Below are 16725 nucleotides of genomic sequence, written 5' to 3' on the forward strand. Positions count from 1 at the left end.
TTGATTTTCTACCAAAGCGGATATTAAGTCAAAAAATAATACCCCACAACCCACTAACTGAAAGACCAAAGTAGTAAAAGCTACTTGGTGCTAATTCCAAAAACATTCACACAAAGAAAGCCAAAACACACAGTACTGGTTTAAAACAGAAGTGTGAACAATCTACCAAATTTGTATAGAGGGATTAGAATACTGAAGAATGCTCAAGAAATACCACATTACTCCATCGGAGAAATTGCCCAAGACTTATTTCTCAGAAAACAGGGAAGGGACCCTTAATACTATGAGAACTGCAACGTGGGCAACCCAGAGTTGGAGTAAGCATGAGGATATGACAACAGGAAGGTTGACAAGCAGGAAGAAACGGATGCGTGGGTAAGCATTGGACACCAGTGCACTGCAGATACAGCAGAATTTACTACACCGGTGGAGTTAAAGTTTAGATAAATCTGGTTTGATCTGTAACTGAACTGGGTTCTTTGGCATTGTCTCCTTAGCAGAAACAATCTCTAGAACATGGACAGGAATGTGAAGGGGGCACAGTGAAAGGAAAAGTAAAAAAGATGCTGTTTTCAATATTCAACAACATAATGCACTTCAACATCCCAAATAATGATTTCAAACGAACAAGGTAAATCGGTTCTACTCAATGGTAAGTTTGTGAAAGATTCAAGAGTTGATTTGGTTCAGTTACTAAAAAGCAATGAACTCTAGATGAAGCAAAGCTTTAAAAAGGTTTGAAACAAATTTCAAGCACACACTGATACAAAAAGAACTCTAAACATGTGGTTTTTCTTCACTATTTAGTTCATGGAAACATAATGAACATCAAGATTGTACATATCAACCATCTGAGCCATAAAACAGATCAGATATTACAGTTTTCTATCTTATGACATTATTAACACTTTTATATGTTCAAATCCAGTATTTCTTTAATAATATTTACTTACGTATTTCTCAGATATTAGTTGTGCCAAGGTGGCCTTCTAAGCCATCCGTTAGAGATTTAGCATGGTCTCTGCCTGTTTTCACTTGAAGTTTCTTTAGGGGAATGCAGAGAGAACCTCAGTATGCCCCATCATGGGCACAAGCACCAGCATTTGGGCAACAGTGACGCTTGTCTCAAACCCTCCCTAATGGAAAGTCTGACTGCTTCTCTAAAGCTTTTACTTATGATCTCCAGAAGTTACACTTTATTCTCCTCATTCAGTCCCCCTTCTGCTTGTCACCATCATTTCCAATCATACTACTCACATTTATTAGCGAGGACATCGAGATTTGTCATTTTTGCCTGTGTGCACCACAACCAGCACACATGTATTTACACAATTATTTGAGGGAGAAAGAAAATTAAGAATTACATCTGCTGTTGTTGGAAGCTATGCACCTCAGTGCCACAACACTGATAAATAATTTCCTCCCTGTAAGGCAAGAAGCAAGGAGGCTCATTTCACGTTGCTCAGCCTTTGGTGTTGTCCAAGGAGTGTGCTGTTCCTCCTGCTCCTTCAGGTGCTGGATCCACCTTTATTCCTAAGCCTGAAGAGGACTGCAAGACCCAAACCACTGTGGTTTCAGGTTTGTTTTTCTCTGACAGTTTTATAGCAACCGCAGGACTCTGTTACCCTGGCTACCTCTATGAATGCTGACCAAGACAATTCTTACACAGCAGCCGCAGCACCCTTCTAGAACCCCTCCCCAGCATTGTCACCACACAAGGGCACAGACTGAACTCTCTGCGACTCCGAGTGTATTCAAACACTATATATCCCCCAACACAATTATAACAATCCAGTTTTTATCCTTTACTAGTTGACGTATTGTGCCTTCTAAACTGACAACATCCGCTAGAGCTACCCAATCTACACTGACACAAAGTAGTACAAGAAGCTCAGCATTACTTTCAAAGTGAGAAGCCAAGGGAACCATAATAAAAAATAAATTGCATTTTCTTTTGTAAGACACAAGGAGATCTCTGCTTACAATAAGTCTTTATAGAAGGCCAATTATGGGTTTTTAAAAAGAACTTTACGGTTGCTTAGAAAGCTGACATTCCTTCAGAGAATTCAAGTACTGAGCAATCCTACTCTTCACTTCTCCAGTGGACAGATGTGGGGGAAAAGTCTACTTGTTTAATGTACAACTGCTGATGGGCTTCAAGAAATGGGGAAAAATTCCTATCACTATCTTCCCAGTAAAAGAGATGTTAGATTTGATTTGATAGTGTGTCTGAATAGTAAGCAGTCAACACTGTAATACATAGTAGTCGATACAATCAAGTAGTAAGTAGCTGATACATTTTTTTTATTAACAGCATTAAAAAATAGGTTACTACTTGTATTTAAAAATATACTCAAAAGGACATGTACAGCTCTTCAATAATATAAATGGAATAAATGGCAGAAGTTGAAACAAAGTTTAAACTTTAGCTTAAAAGAATGCAAAACTGTATTTGCACCAGAAGCCAAGTCCTGATTTAGGCTGAAAACAATTGCCATAGCTTACCTTCCTTTCCTCTGCATAAGCAACATATGAATCAATGTTTGGCATGTTCTGTGCCTCATGACAATTCAATTATATTAAGTGTGGAAATTATCACATTCATTGCCTTTAAAGTAATCCTCTTCACTTTCTGCCAGAATCATCTTAACCTTATAGTTGCACCGAGATAGTTTAATGTTGTGTCAATCCGTAACACTCAGGAAACAGCCTGAGACAGGCACAGGAGGTGATAATTTGGCAGATAAGCATAAAATAGGTTTTTTCTTACATGAGGAATTATTTAAATATCTCCAAATTAGAAATTACACAAAGATTCCTCATAAAGTAAAAGCTAAATATGGGAACAAGAAATGGTCTTCATGGCACATACCTTCTTAGGCACAGAAATACATTGCTACGTTACTAAGAAATTCAAGACAAATATCGGGTATTCTCAGGTCTTATCAGTTTTATTCAGTTAAGTCTTATCTCACTGAAAGCAGTTAAAAATGTGAAACAAGTGTGATTAAGTTTTCTAATTAAAAGTTAGTATTATAGATGATCAACACCACATTATACAGGAAACAATGGAATCTCATATAAAGCTGACATTAATATAGCATCAATTAACTAGTACAGAGAACTGATTTTGACTAAAAACTGAGGAAATATACTATCAGTGACCAAAAAAAAAAAAAAGTATAACCAATAGTGATAAAATCTGCCAATGATGGCATACTATAAAGCACATATAAGTCCCCCAAAAATTTAGTCAGGCTTGCAAGGTACAACGAGCACACTGAAAACCCTGCCAAGCAACAATGTCACACACCTGGCTTTTGAAAAAAGTTAAATCATGAAAAGAAAGGCCAGGAAGAAAGCTTTCTGAACAGTTGGCCTGACACACGTAACAGTCCCCCTTAAGAGAGTATTTTCCTCTCGTCCCTTTGTCATGCTGACCTGTTTTCTCTGTTTACAAATATTACAAATTTATACGTTTTGAAAAGCAGCATGCAAAGGAACGGAAGCATCATGACAATCAGAAAAATCGAACAGAAAAATCCCAATTTGCGATGACATGAAAAAGGACTAACATAACAGCCAGATCACTGTTTCTCTGCTGCACTTGGAAATCAGATTATCTTACTTGTCAGTGCTCCTGAGACAGCTAGTAAACAGAGGGATTCAAACTTTCAAAAGGATATTTAATGATGGGACTAGAACTGGTCTCATTTTGCAACTTCCTGATTTTAAAGCGCTAAAGAGTCAGGCCTGGTAAATTAGACACCTGTGGACTGCCATCAGTCCTACAAAGCAAGAGGAAAGCATTGCCTGGCATGAGTACAAGCTTTAATCCGTCGTCATGCTAACAAGACTCTCTCTTTACCTCACCAGTTACCAAAGAATGGAAAAAGACACAAATTCTTCAGGAACAGAAAGTGGTGATGGTTTGTAAGAAAGGTAAGTGGCACAGGCAAAAAATTAAACAAGTCCTATACAAGGACAAAATCCTCACTAATCTCTAGTACTTATTTTCTGAGCGAGGAAATAAGTGATCTGGGGATGCCAGCATTACTTAGTACAAACAAATTTACAGATGAATGCTGGATGTTACCCTGCTCTCCACTGTTAAGAGGCCTGTGTGTGCATTATAATCACATTTAAAATAAAACCCCACATGTTTAAAGCTGGAGGGGTTTTTAACCTTCAAAAACCCTCTACAGTTCAGTCACCTGAGATAAAAAATGAAAATTAAATTAAAATAAAATAAATTCATAAAACTGACAACAGGTTTCTTACACAAACGTAAAAACTAACTGGAAACTCCCCGTTCCTGCTAAGCAGCTGCAATTCTAAGAATCTTGCAGCTTACGAGGAATACTGGGGAGATCAGTTACTCTTACAGAATTCTAGATTCTTCCAATCCTAAGTAAGAAAGGCAAGCACAGTAAATCTACGCGAAGAGGAACTAAGAATTTTAATAGACATAATGCAAACAAAAAATCCATAATGTTCTGCTCTATAATGTATGCAAGAGTAAAGGGAATGGACCAACTGCCGTGACATATTTAATGGCAAAACAACAGATCCAAGTAAAAATAAACATTATTAAAGACAAAATAAGGATGTGCCCTACAAATCAACATAAAAATGAAAATCTGACTATTAGTAAAAACTTTTAAGGAAAAAATAAAATGGGCAATAACACCATTTTTTTAATTAATTAAAATTACCAAGCTAAATACTGGGGATCCTTCTTGCAGCCCCAGAAGTAACTCAGTTTTCCAAAATAAAGGAGAAGGAACTGGTAGCACTATCCCTTGTGTTTCCAGCAGCCAAGGAGCAGCTGAACAGCCTGTGACAGCCTGGCAGCAGCTCGGCTGCTCCTGGTCAAGGGTGACTTTAACACAAACAGCCTTTTACACCTGCTTTTCATTGCACAACCTGACAGAACCGAGCCGCTGCTGCGTGAGGAATTGCCAGAAGACAGTAAAATGCTGGTCTTTCCCACAAGAAGAAAAGCTTCTGCTCTTCAAGATTTACTAAGTACCTGTAGTTTGAACTCTGTTTAATCCTGCATAGCTTCTAATCCCGTTCAGCTACAGAACTGCAGAACAGTAAGGCACAGCACTTTAAAAAGTTGTTTTAATCTACAATCCACTGAGCATGCATCTCTAGTCCATGCAAAAGCAGTCATACAACTTCAGGGAATGATCTCCCTGATACACCCTAAAAATGGCTAGTTAGACACAGCACCTCACCTGGAAAAGGTAACAACAGCCAAGAACTAGCTCTGTCATCAAAGTAGCACACAACAGAGTACCACTGAGAGCCTCAGCATGGTTTTCGCGTGTTATCGAAGGAGTGTGTGGGTACAAGGTACATTATAGCGCTGATGCATTAGCAGCAGCATAATAAATTGCCTCTTATAGATGTGCCATAAATTTAAGTAGAATCATTGAAATTATTTAGGATGGAAAAGACCTTTTAGATCATCGAGTCCAACCATCAACCTAACTCAGACAAGTCCACCACTAAACCATGCCCCTAAGCTCCACATCTACACGTCTTTTAAACACCTCCAGGAATGGTGACTCCACCACTTCCCTGGGCAGCCTGTTCCAACGCTCGATAGCCCTTTCGGTGAAAAATTTCTTGCTGATATCCAATCTAAACCTCCCCTGGTGCAACTTGTGGCCATTTACTCTTGTCCTATCACTTGTTACTTAGGAGAAGAGACCGATCGCTGCCCCGCTACAACCTCCTTTCAGGTAGTTGTAGAGAGCGATAAGGTCTCCCCCCAGCCTCCTTTTCTCCAGGCTAAACAACCCCAGTTCCCTCAGCCAGTCCTCATAAGACTTGTTCTCCAGACCCTTCCCCAGCTTCGTTGCCCTCCTTTGGACACACTCCAGCACCTCAATGTCTCTCATGTAGTGAGGGGCCCAAAACTGAACACAGCACTTGAGGTGAGGCCTCACCAGTGCTGAGTACAGGGGGACGATCCCTTCCCTAGTCCTGCTGGCCACATTAATTCTGATGCAGGCCAGGATGCTCTTGGCCTTCTTGGCCACCTGGGCACACTGCCAACTCATATTGAGCCGGCTGTCGACCAACACCCCCAGAAGCAATGCATCCTTCCATGTGTCATCTTAAATAATGTAATCTAATAGCATCCTGTGTAATCTTATCCCAAATTCTGAAAAGCAGATTTCTCCCTTTTTTGTCCTTTGACCCATTATCACTGCCTCCTCAACTGCGGAGCAGTCTGAAAACCCCCAAAGACTTGGAACATGCTAATTCGTTTTCCATTACTTCACTCAAATTCTTGCTTGTTTGCACATTACACATTCCACTGCACAAAGAGCTGCACTGGCACAAATTCCTGTCTGCAGGCACTACCACCAGCTGCTATGCATCTACACATTCAAAGCACACATCAGAGCAATAAACAAAACATTTTTTAAGTCTCTGGTCATATCAGAAAGTCTTAATACCCAGGCTGCCTATTTTCTTTGCAGTCCATTCCCACAAACAATGAAATTAAAGCCATCACATACACTTAATAGTATTTTGTTGTGGGTAGACGATGTTCAAAAGGAAAAATCTTGGTAAATACCTCCACATGGATATTAAACCTGCTCCAAATAAAAAAGATTAAGCATCATTTATTATATTTTCTTTTTTTCTTCATGCAGAGAGAAGAACTTTTAACATAAAGTGAAAATCAGAAAAGCAATCCCTTCTACATAGCAACACTCCCTCAGAAAAACTATATTTCCAGAAGTTAATTGAGCTACATTTCTTCTGCCATTAAACATAATTATCTACCTTAATAGTATTCAGTATTTAAAACACAGACTTTTCAGTAATCCAAAATGAAAGAGAAGTAAAGCAGTATGAGATAAACTATTGAAGACCAGTACATAAAACTACACTTTACCAGTCTTTAGATTGTGATTTTCTGCCCAGTCCTTGTAAAGCTCTGTTTTAGTCTTCATGAAGTGAGTTGGTTTCTAGATCATATTCCAAATCCGTTTTTCAAAAACGAACAGGGGAAAGTTCTCCTCCTCCACTTTCAGCATTTATTCCATATAACCAAGCCACTTGACACATGCATCTTCTTTTTCAAGACACAGCCCCTCTACAGCTACACGAGCTGCAGACACTCAAACAAAGATGCCGTTTGTCAGTAAGAAGTGTCACGCAGGCACCATGCTAGTGTCGTCCACCACGGCCCACAGCCCTGCATTCCAGCTAATAATAAACAAGAGGATTTGAACAAACAGCCTCAGAGGACGCGGCTCCTGTAAGGCATCACTGTTACGCTCTTGGGTAAGAATTCTTGCTGGTATTTACCATGTGCTGCATGAGAAGTATCTTCTTTAAAGGACTTAATAGAAATGGGGCTTGAAGTATTCTATTTCTGGCTTATTACTTAAGAAACCATGAAGTTAAGTAACTTTAAAAAATACAGTTTAGATTTTTGTAACTGTTTGGCATTCCCTACTTACCAGATGGATATTTTACATATTTTCTATTTCAAACTCCTTTATTGTCCAGGATAACCTAAAATATCTACGATGTCAGGAGTTGACAAGAACATTTACATTGATGAAAGTATAAAAATTCGAGTTTAACATTAGTAGAATTCACCTGCATCCTCAAAACCTGAAAAACAAATCTCCATGCCAAATATTCAAGGGCACGCACATCAAGCCTTTCTCCGGCATAGATTTTAGTCCTTACGCATGCCTTCTCAAGCAAAATGTCAGCTGCTATGCGATGCTTACAGCCAGAAGCCAACCAACTCAATTTCTTAACCTAAGCAAGTCAGAGAACCCATGCTGCCAGACCTAGCTTGGAACACCTGTGTGTGCTTCCAGCTCTTTGTGAAGCCAACGAGATCATCAGTGGGACTGTTCAGCCTGGAGAAGAGAAGCCTCAGGGGGATCTTATCAATGGACAGAAGCACCTGAAAGAAGGGTACAAAGAGGACAGAGCCAGGCTCTTTTCACCAGTGCCCAGTGACAGGACAAGAAGCAATGGGCACAAACACTGGAGGTTCCCTCTAAACATCAGGAAACATTTTTCACTGTGAGGGTGACCGAGCACTGGCACAAATTACCCAGGAAGGTTGTGGAGTCTCCATGCCTGGAGATACTCAAAAGCCGTCTGGACATGGTTCTGGGCAACCAGCTCTGGGTGGCCCTGCTTGAGCAGAGGGGTTGGACCAGATGATCTCTAGAGATGCCTTCCAACCTCAGTCACTCTGTGGTTTCCTTGCATCCTGAAAAGTGTTAAAATGCCAGAAACAGGAGATCTGATCAAGTGTGTTGGACTATTCTTTCTTCCCCAGGGACTGAAAAAAATAAAGTTCCTTCAATTGTTTTAATCTTCCTCCCCATATCGCCTGGCAGAGCACTGAGCCTGGAAATGAGCTGCTGCTCCTTTGTCTTTACCACTGATACTACTCATGGATCCTACCCAAACCAAGGTGTAAATAGTTTAGTCTATGGATTCAGTATGAGTTTAGACTGAGCTACTGTGACACCCACTAGACACATTTCCCTCAAAAGTGGCATTTTCTTGCTGCTGACATTTGTACACACACAGTAGTAATCTTGCTATACAAAAACTGTCTTCCATTTTTCTCATCACAGAACCACTGAACTGGTTTTGTAAAACCAACTATTTTCTGTTTCCTTACCTGAGAGCATACTTGTGGGGAAGACAAAAAGAACTCACACACAATGAAGAGAAGCGTTCATTCCAGGGCAACTGTCTCAAGATACCTTAACCAACTGAAAACAAGTTGCTTTTTAACACCACCCCTACTCTTCGGTCACACGTCATCTCAGACAGCAATAAGAGCTACAGTTCACTGGTATTCTTCTTATATCTTTAATTGGTTTTCAAGTTTAGTATGTCTATTTTTGTGGTTGTCTTCAAGTAAAGATTTTATACAGACAAAAGGGAAGATTTTGAGTTAAATGGAATTTTTCTCTATTCTGAAGTAAAAAAAAAAAGCTAAAGACAGTGAAACCAGTTGTAAAATCAATACATTCAGCTACGCTCTGCACAAAAAAAACCCCTCCACTCCAACAGTAAAATATATGCACCCCTTCCTCCCTTAAAAAAAGAAAAAAAAAAAATCAGCATTTCTTCGGAGTAGAATCTATTGAAGCCTTACTGCATAAGCAGTACCACCAATAGGTGGAAGATATGAAAGTGAGAATTTAACTTGCCTGAAGAAATAAGATTGACCTCTCATCTTAATGAAAAATCAAGTTTCACTACAGCAGAATATTTGCAATTCTACAACATCGCCTATGAGACACTGCATAGTCACCAATAGAAAATGGTCACTTTGGAAATTAGCAGAATTAACAGCTACTAAAAGCAGTCTCAAAGCAATTTTAAAATGATCCCCAAAGGACTCAAAGCAAGAGCAGGGAAATCAAGGCAGCTCTGGGAAGCAATATTCCACAGAGGAAGCCTGTGTCAAAACACGAATTTAGAATATAGGAGTCTAACATATGTTGCAAATAATTTAAATCAACGGCTCTTACTATCTCACTTTTAAGCAGCAATTGACTAAAGGACTTAGAGGAACTCTACTAATAGCAATCAGTTATTGCAGTATGTCTCTGTCTATTTTTAATAACACAGCCTTGCTAACACATTAGTTAATATAGCTCTAAAAGAACAAAACTTAGAATTAATCAGCAATAAAACAGAAGAAGAAGATCTAATACAGAACAACTTAGCCATTTACTTAGTCTTAAGTTGCAATCATTTTTATATGTTTCACACAAATAAGTACACCTTAAAATCACATAATCTCCATCAGCTATACCTACAACTAACCCAGCTGGCAGCTGCAGTTTGAATGCTCATGTCATCACCTCCCTATTAAGACTCATGAACGTTACCATAAGGGTTACAAAGTGGAGCGACAAGAACTGGCAGCATTCTCCTGTAATTCCATTTTACAAAGTGTTGTGTGTGCAGTCGTGAGCCAGAAGATAATTAATTTGCTGAAGGTTAACATAATCAGTTGCAAAGCCAAAAGAAACCATAATTGCTAATTTGAGACAAGCTGCACTGAAAAGAGTAAACTTAATTTTGAACAATGCTCCCTTCTTGAAAGAAAAAGAGGGGAAAAAAATAGCCACAATACACAACCCACCCTCCTGCCCAGGACTCTGTCAACACAATCCAAAACATTTATGGCAGCTCTTAATAGATTTAAGACTTGGGCTGGGTATAATTTGGGGCTTGCCAGTACGTAACGACTGGTCTGACTTGTGCAACAACTAGCTAACGTCTTATGTCTTAAGTCATCCTTTGGTCTCCTTCCCAAGGGTGTAGTTGGCATCTGGCCTTTTCACTAGCTTATTACTATTTTTCTCTTTCCTCACTGCTATGAAAGGGCAGCATTTAGGACCATAATAAGTGGCCATTCACCTATACATTTCATCTTTAAGGAGATGTAAACACTATGCTGATTTAAGTAATGTCAGCCCTACAAACAGCTGTTCAAGTGGTGACCAGAGCAGATTTGCATTCTCACTGTTCAGCAAGATAGAGAAAGCCTTGTTTCTGCAATGCATTATAACCCAGCAGTAAAGAAATCACAAAGACAACAGTTTTCACAGAAAAACACAGGTTTTCTGCTACACTATTTTACAGTCTTCCACGAACGATTAAATTTCCTGGAACTCCTACTGTGGTTAGAACTGATCCTGCTGTTACATGTAATCTGTTTCATCTCCAACCCATGAGCACTAATCCCACACTCCCCCTGAAATCCATGACCTTTCCCAGTGCTAGTCCTAGCCTTTATAATTAATGTCTTCATAAAATATGCTGCAGATCAGCCAATAAGATCAGACACTTGACCACAGAAACTGTACTGGCACATAAGAAACAGGAGTATTTCAGGAGTTTTACCCTCAACCTAACGTCAGTCAATTCATCCTTTCACACTAGCACCTTTTCAGGTGTTTGTTATGACTTTTAAGCAAATTTAGCTGAAAATGCCATTTTTTTTAATCCTTTGTAAAGTATATTATGTCTGCAGTCCCCAGAGGCTTCTGAAAACTACACTATCCCTTCTGCACATTGATGCTACCCATACTTCTGTTAACCGTGACAGGCTACTAAACACGCAAGCAAAATGATCTTTCAGCAAGACTGAATGTAACAGTTCTCTGCAATGAATCTCCTCGTTTTCCCAACGCCATACATCAGGATGACATCGAAAAATCAATTTCCCAGCAACATAAATCAAAAGAATTTTTTAATTATCTGAAATTTTAACATAATTTCAGATTTCCTATACTGTACATCTTCATTAGTAGTAGACCATGAATGTTTTCACAGCACTAAGATTTGCGGTATCAATTCAAACAGTAAAATGGTTCTAATATTTTAGATTCTGACACAAGCCAGAGCATTTCATACGAGGAGTTATGCTTCCCACATTAACAGACTTCTATTTAAGTAGTCAGATGGCACGCCGCACTAATTATCTTGTCCCTGATTAATCATTTTTTTTATCTCAGCATTAGTCAAAATTAATGGAGGAAACAATAATTATATTTTAAAATTCAGCGTTAATGATGTGAAGTCTCTTCCTAGCTTAAAGCATCACCAAAACAACGCTCCTGCATACTCTGGAAGAAGTTTTTGAAAGGGGCTCTTCCTTTTTGAGGAAGCTGTTTCGCTGCTTCTCTAGGGCTAGAGAAGTTACAAAAGTTGTCTAGTTACAGAAGTTCCATCAATATTTGTATCACTCTACAGCCTAAAATAAAAATGTTTGTTCCTCCATACAAACAATCTCTGAATACTGACATACAGTCCAACTCATCCTTGAATTACACAGCCAATTTAACTGATGAAAACAGGAAGAAAATGAGGGTTTGTTTTTATAGTAGGTGTTATTCCGTCAGTTAATAAGACTAAAAAGCTCTGAGCCAGCTCAGAAAAATGCCAGCACTGACCCAAGGTGGCAGGAGTAAAACTTTACCAGCATCATGGGGAAGAAGAAGAAACTGCCCTCGACCTGCCCAGTGACCACAAGCTGTTACCTAATGGCTGACACTACGTTCTTGCTCAAACAGGTTGAGACCTCGTCGGACCTTGCATGACACAGAAAAGGAAGCGTTCGCAAGCAAGCAACACGTGAGCAGTTACTGGGAGTACTACCTTTTACTTACTTAGCTACACATATACTGACAGACTTTTTTTTCCCTTGCCTTTTCCTGGAAGAGACACCACGAGGTACCCAAAAGTATGAGCACACCAGCCTTCAGCCTCTGTCCACACTTCAACTGGAGTCTCCCAGATGCCGAGTGAGGGCTCTGCCTACGTGGGCACAGCCTCTGCATGGGCACCCCTCAGGATTTATTTTGATGTTTTAAGCTCAGTTTCACACCGATGTGTGCATCGGGAAAATAAAATCTTAAGTATTGCAAGAGTATGAAAAAGCTTGTGAAAGCTTTACTCCAGCAAAAGTTGTTACCCTAGTTACTACAGGTTCCTGGACAGGCTGTTGTGACCCATACCTCACGGTGTGGATCTCTGGTGTCCCTCCACCCTGCCACAGTGACACACTGAAGGAACCATCGGTAACGACAGCACCAGGCACAGAGGAGCTACGAGGCCCTTCCATGTTCAACTTTAATTTCAATCTCAACATGTTAAAAGTGTTTTCACACAAAATACTGAGAGTTACAGGCTACAGCTCTGTTCACCATAGCTGAACGGCTTTCTTCAGTAGCTCTGTCTCCGAGCTATTCATCTTTGAGCAGACAGGGTATGACGGCAGTTAATATGTTTAAGTACAAAAAGGATCCTCTAGGTAAATCCTACGCAAAGTCTGAATGGCACCAAGAAGCTCCTATGACACTAAACCTACTCTTTGTGACTCTAAGATAAGTTTGAGTAAGTCCCCAAAAAGGCAACAAGGTAAATTTAGATACCTGCCTGCTTCTAATATCAGTCATGTCTACACAGCGTGAAGCAGAGTTGCTCTGAAAAATCTGTGTAATCAGCTACTTAAAATACCTGTCATTCACTGTATTAAAAACTAAAATCAAATTTAGAAGTGGGAAAAAAGACTGAAATCTCCTCTGAACATTTGACATTCTCTTAAGTGTCGTGCAGCGCTATATCCATGGGTTTGTATGTTTATTAAGCAGTTCTAGGAAAGGCTGGAGGAACAAGGGACCATCAAGTGAAGGGTAAATAAGTTTGCTGAGCAGCAGCAGAGACTGGGGAAGAAAATGCTATCAGTTTCTTCATCCTTGCTATGAGAAAAGGAAGTTAGTGATAGACAAGAAGCTTCTGTTGTTTTCAGTTGCACCAATTGAGGATGGTAAACAAAACAAAGTAAACAGCCATGGCATTTCCCATGTGAAACAGGAATTAGGGCCTCGCAGGCTGTCCTGAGTTCTCTGGGTCCCAGCCTCAAGCTGAGGGAGAACACAGCAGAGTGGCTGCAGTAAAGCCCAGTGGTATAGCCACCAACTTGACATCATACTGCTATTTAGCAATACCAGCACAAGTTTGCACGAAAAGGCTTTCATTTGAGTATTTTAAATGATAACACAGGTTAACCAGAACAGAATTCTCCACAGAGGTTATACAACTCCTACTTCAAGCAAGAGGTCACAGTGAGATGGACCGTTTGGCTCATTAAGTTTGCATGAAAAGGCTTTCACTTGAGTATTTTATTTTAAATGATAACACAGGTTAATCAGAACAGAATTCTCCACAGAGGTTATACAACTCCTACTTCAAGCAAGAGGTCACAGTGAGATGGACCGTTTGGCTCATTTTTTGGATACTCTGAAACTATTTTACAAATATCTGGTGTTACCTTAAGAAGCTAATTATTAATTTTTTCTGCTATTGCACAGAAACAAGTTTCTGTCACCAAACATGAGGTTAATTCTAGTCCAGGCCTTGTGCACAGGCATCAGGCAAAAAAAATCCATTTATTTGTTAGTGCTGAAATCAATGATACAGTAAACCTACTAATGAAGATGCACTACGCTCTGTTTAAAAACAAAGACCCACACACAACAAACACAGAAAAATCAAACCATTTGTCATAGACTCTCATATCTCAGCAGAAAATTACCCAAAACGGCTAAAAAGGATTTCTGAACTCAGTACACAGAAGAAAGTCTACCTCATCCAAGCCCAACACTGGTACAATACTTCAGCAACACCTATTCCAAGTTACAAGGATTAGCTCTAGGGTAATACACAAATAAAGCCTTTTACGGATTTCAGTCCTGCTCAATAACCTGTTTCATTCCAAACAGATTGTTCTCAGCCTCTGCAAATTTAATATCCCTTACAGAATCAAAATCTACAGTAAGAGTCAAGACTCTGTTGAGCCCACAGAGCTGCATCCAGCAAACAAGCATCCCGTGACCTGGTTAAAAGCAGACTCGCTGCAGAATCCTCCCAAAGAAGGGCAGACACAAGCTGTCCTCCCTCTCAGACAGCAAGGGGAGCATCACGTCTGTACTCAGTGAAGCACAAGTTGAGATCTAAATATCGATCCACCCACTGCCTGCACTGTGACTCTATACACGCCATTAGGATATTCAGCACTTTGAGGAGGGGTCAAGTTCTCATTTGTGCAGTGTGGACAGAGCAGGAGTGACAGGGCTGACTGGCCACCCAGACATCAACACCACATCAGAACTCTTCACAGGAAGAGAGCTTTGAGCTCTAACTACAGCCAGCAGTTGCAGATAGAAAACTTATTGCTCAAAGCACCTGGTATGCCTAAATGGCCTTTAAATCCTCTTTTTGACTTACAGATGTAGCCATGCTGCTCAGACAGGAAACCTTCCCATGAGGCACAACACTCATCCTAAAATTCATCAGCTTCACATGAAAGTTCAACAAGTTCAGGCCCGAAATTTTTATCAGTGAAGTTAAACCCAAAGTAACTTGCAAGAGAATAATCTATCTTAGTTATGACTTTCGGTTCCCTCTTACCACTGCAGACATTTCTTCAGTACACATTCAAATCCCAACTTTGCATTTCTGATGTTACTACAAACAAAGCCAAAGTATCTCCTTGAAACAAGGAACTGTAATGAAGTGAGCCAAGGCATCATCCCTGCAAAAGTATCCCTGAAAGGTCTAGCAACAGAGTAAGAAATGTGGAGGTTAAACATAACAAACGTTGCTTCAGTTACACCATTTTGGAAGGATTAAGAGTTATCACTCCAGTGGCTTCAAACTTGATGAAAATCCAATAGCCTTTCATCAACTCTTCCCTCTTCAGCAGAAGTACACTTGGCATCTGTCATCACATAAATAAGACCGAATGTGAGTGCAAATTACCAAGTGTTTCTCTTGTTTTAAAGTATTTTCTGAAACTGGTTAGTTTAACAGCAAACTCCTGTTTTGACAGCAAGTTCTTGAAAGAATTTACAAAGGACTCAGCCTATATTAAGGCTTCCTTCCCTACCTCACTTTCTTCCCTGGCATAGAAAAAACAAGAGGTGTAACTACCAAACACTACAAAGTTACTCACACATGCTCTTTATTTGCCAACACCCGCTGTCTTGAAAGAGCACATCAAACCTAAAAATTGACAATAGGGGCCAACAGTTCACATTATTGTGATAATGTGTTATAAAAATGTAGAAAAATAAAAGCATCAGGGAGTACTTTGTACCTGAGGTACAATAAACTGTTTAATCCCAGGGTAACATTCAAGACACCTCAGACACATGTTTTTGACAGGTCACTCTGAAAAATGAGTCAGATATATGTCCTGGGGGAAGTTCTCTCTCGGATTAAAACACTATCACAAACCACAATTATTCTTCAGGTGCTATTGAGCTGTGATGGCATTTCACTGAATCACAGGCTCCAACACAAACTAAATCAGATTTTTTGCAGATAAACAGATAGATCTTCATGGAGTTTAAGTGAAGGCACAAGAAAAATACATGGATTTGCAACCCAACTAATCAGATTTTACTAAATGAGAAATCTTTGTCAGTAAAGTAGTAAAAGACTACTGCTGTTGTGAGTGGTCCAAATCTATTCTGATGCTGTGGATGCAAGCAAAGGCTGTAACACGTAGCCACAGCAGCCAGAATTTCAGGGCTGAAGGGGCACAGCCTGACTGCTGTGGCTTCGCTCAAGACACTACAACCTGTACCCTGACATACAACACCCTGTAAACAGACAGTGACCTGTGTAATTGCTTTCTGGTAATATAGCACCTTCTAGGACTAGACAAGCAGAACAGTGACAACTTACAACTCATACCTAATGAAAAGCACAAATGTGAACAATATGAAAGGGGATGGGGAAGTGGCAGGGAGTGTGATGTGTTACTTCAGGAACAGAATTTTAAGAGGATAATGTATGGTTGATGAGAAGCTCATGGCTGATGAGAAGCTCAACATGAGCCGTCAGTGTGCGCTTGCAGCCCAGAAAGCCAACCATGTCCTGGGCTGCATCAAAAGAAGCATTAGCAGCAGGTCAAAGGAGGTGATTCTCCTCCTCTACTCTGCTCTCGTGAGACCCCACCTGGAGTATTGTGTTCAGATGTGGGGCCCCCAACATAAAAAAAGACCTGGACCTGTTGGAGAGAGTGCAGAGGAGAGCCACAAAATTGATCAGAGGGCTGGAGAAGGCTCCGAGGAGACTTAATAGCAGCCTACCAGTACCTGACGGGGCTTACAAGAGAGACGG

At 40.1% G+C, this 16725-nt stretch overlaps 1 protein-coding gene across 1 annotated transcript in view; it reads right to left on the reverse strand.

Annotated features, from left to right (window-relative positions):
* Positions 1-16725, reverse strand: part of LOC104468781 (USP6 N-terminal-like protein) — a gene marked incomplete at its 3' end in the record, with an annotated part of 58292 nt that overhangs the window by 25479 nt on the left and 16088 nt on the right. The gene's annotated exons all lie outside the window — the stretch shown is intronic.

Source organism: Pterocles gutturalis, unplaced genomic scaffold (genome assembly GCF_000699245.1).
Source record: "Pterocles gutturalis isolate BGI_N339 unplaced genomic scaffold, ASM69924v1 scaffold13935, whole genome shotgun sequence".
NCBI classification, from domain to species: Eukaryota; Metazoa; Chordata; class Aves; order Pterocliformes; family Pteroclidae; genus Pterocles; species Pterocles gutturalis.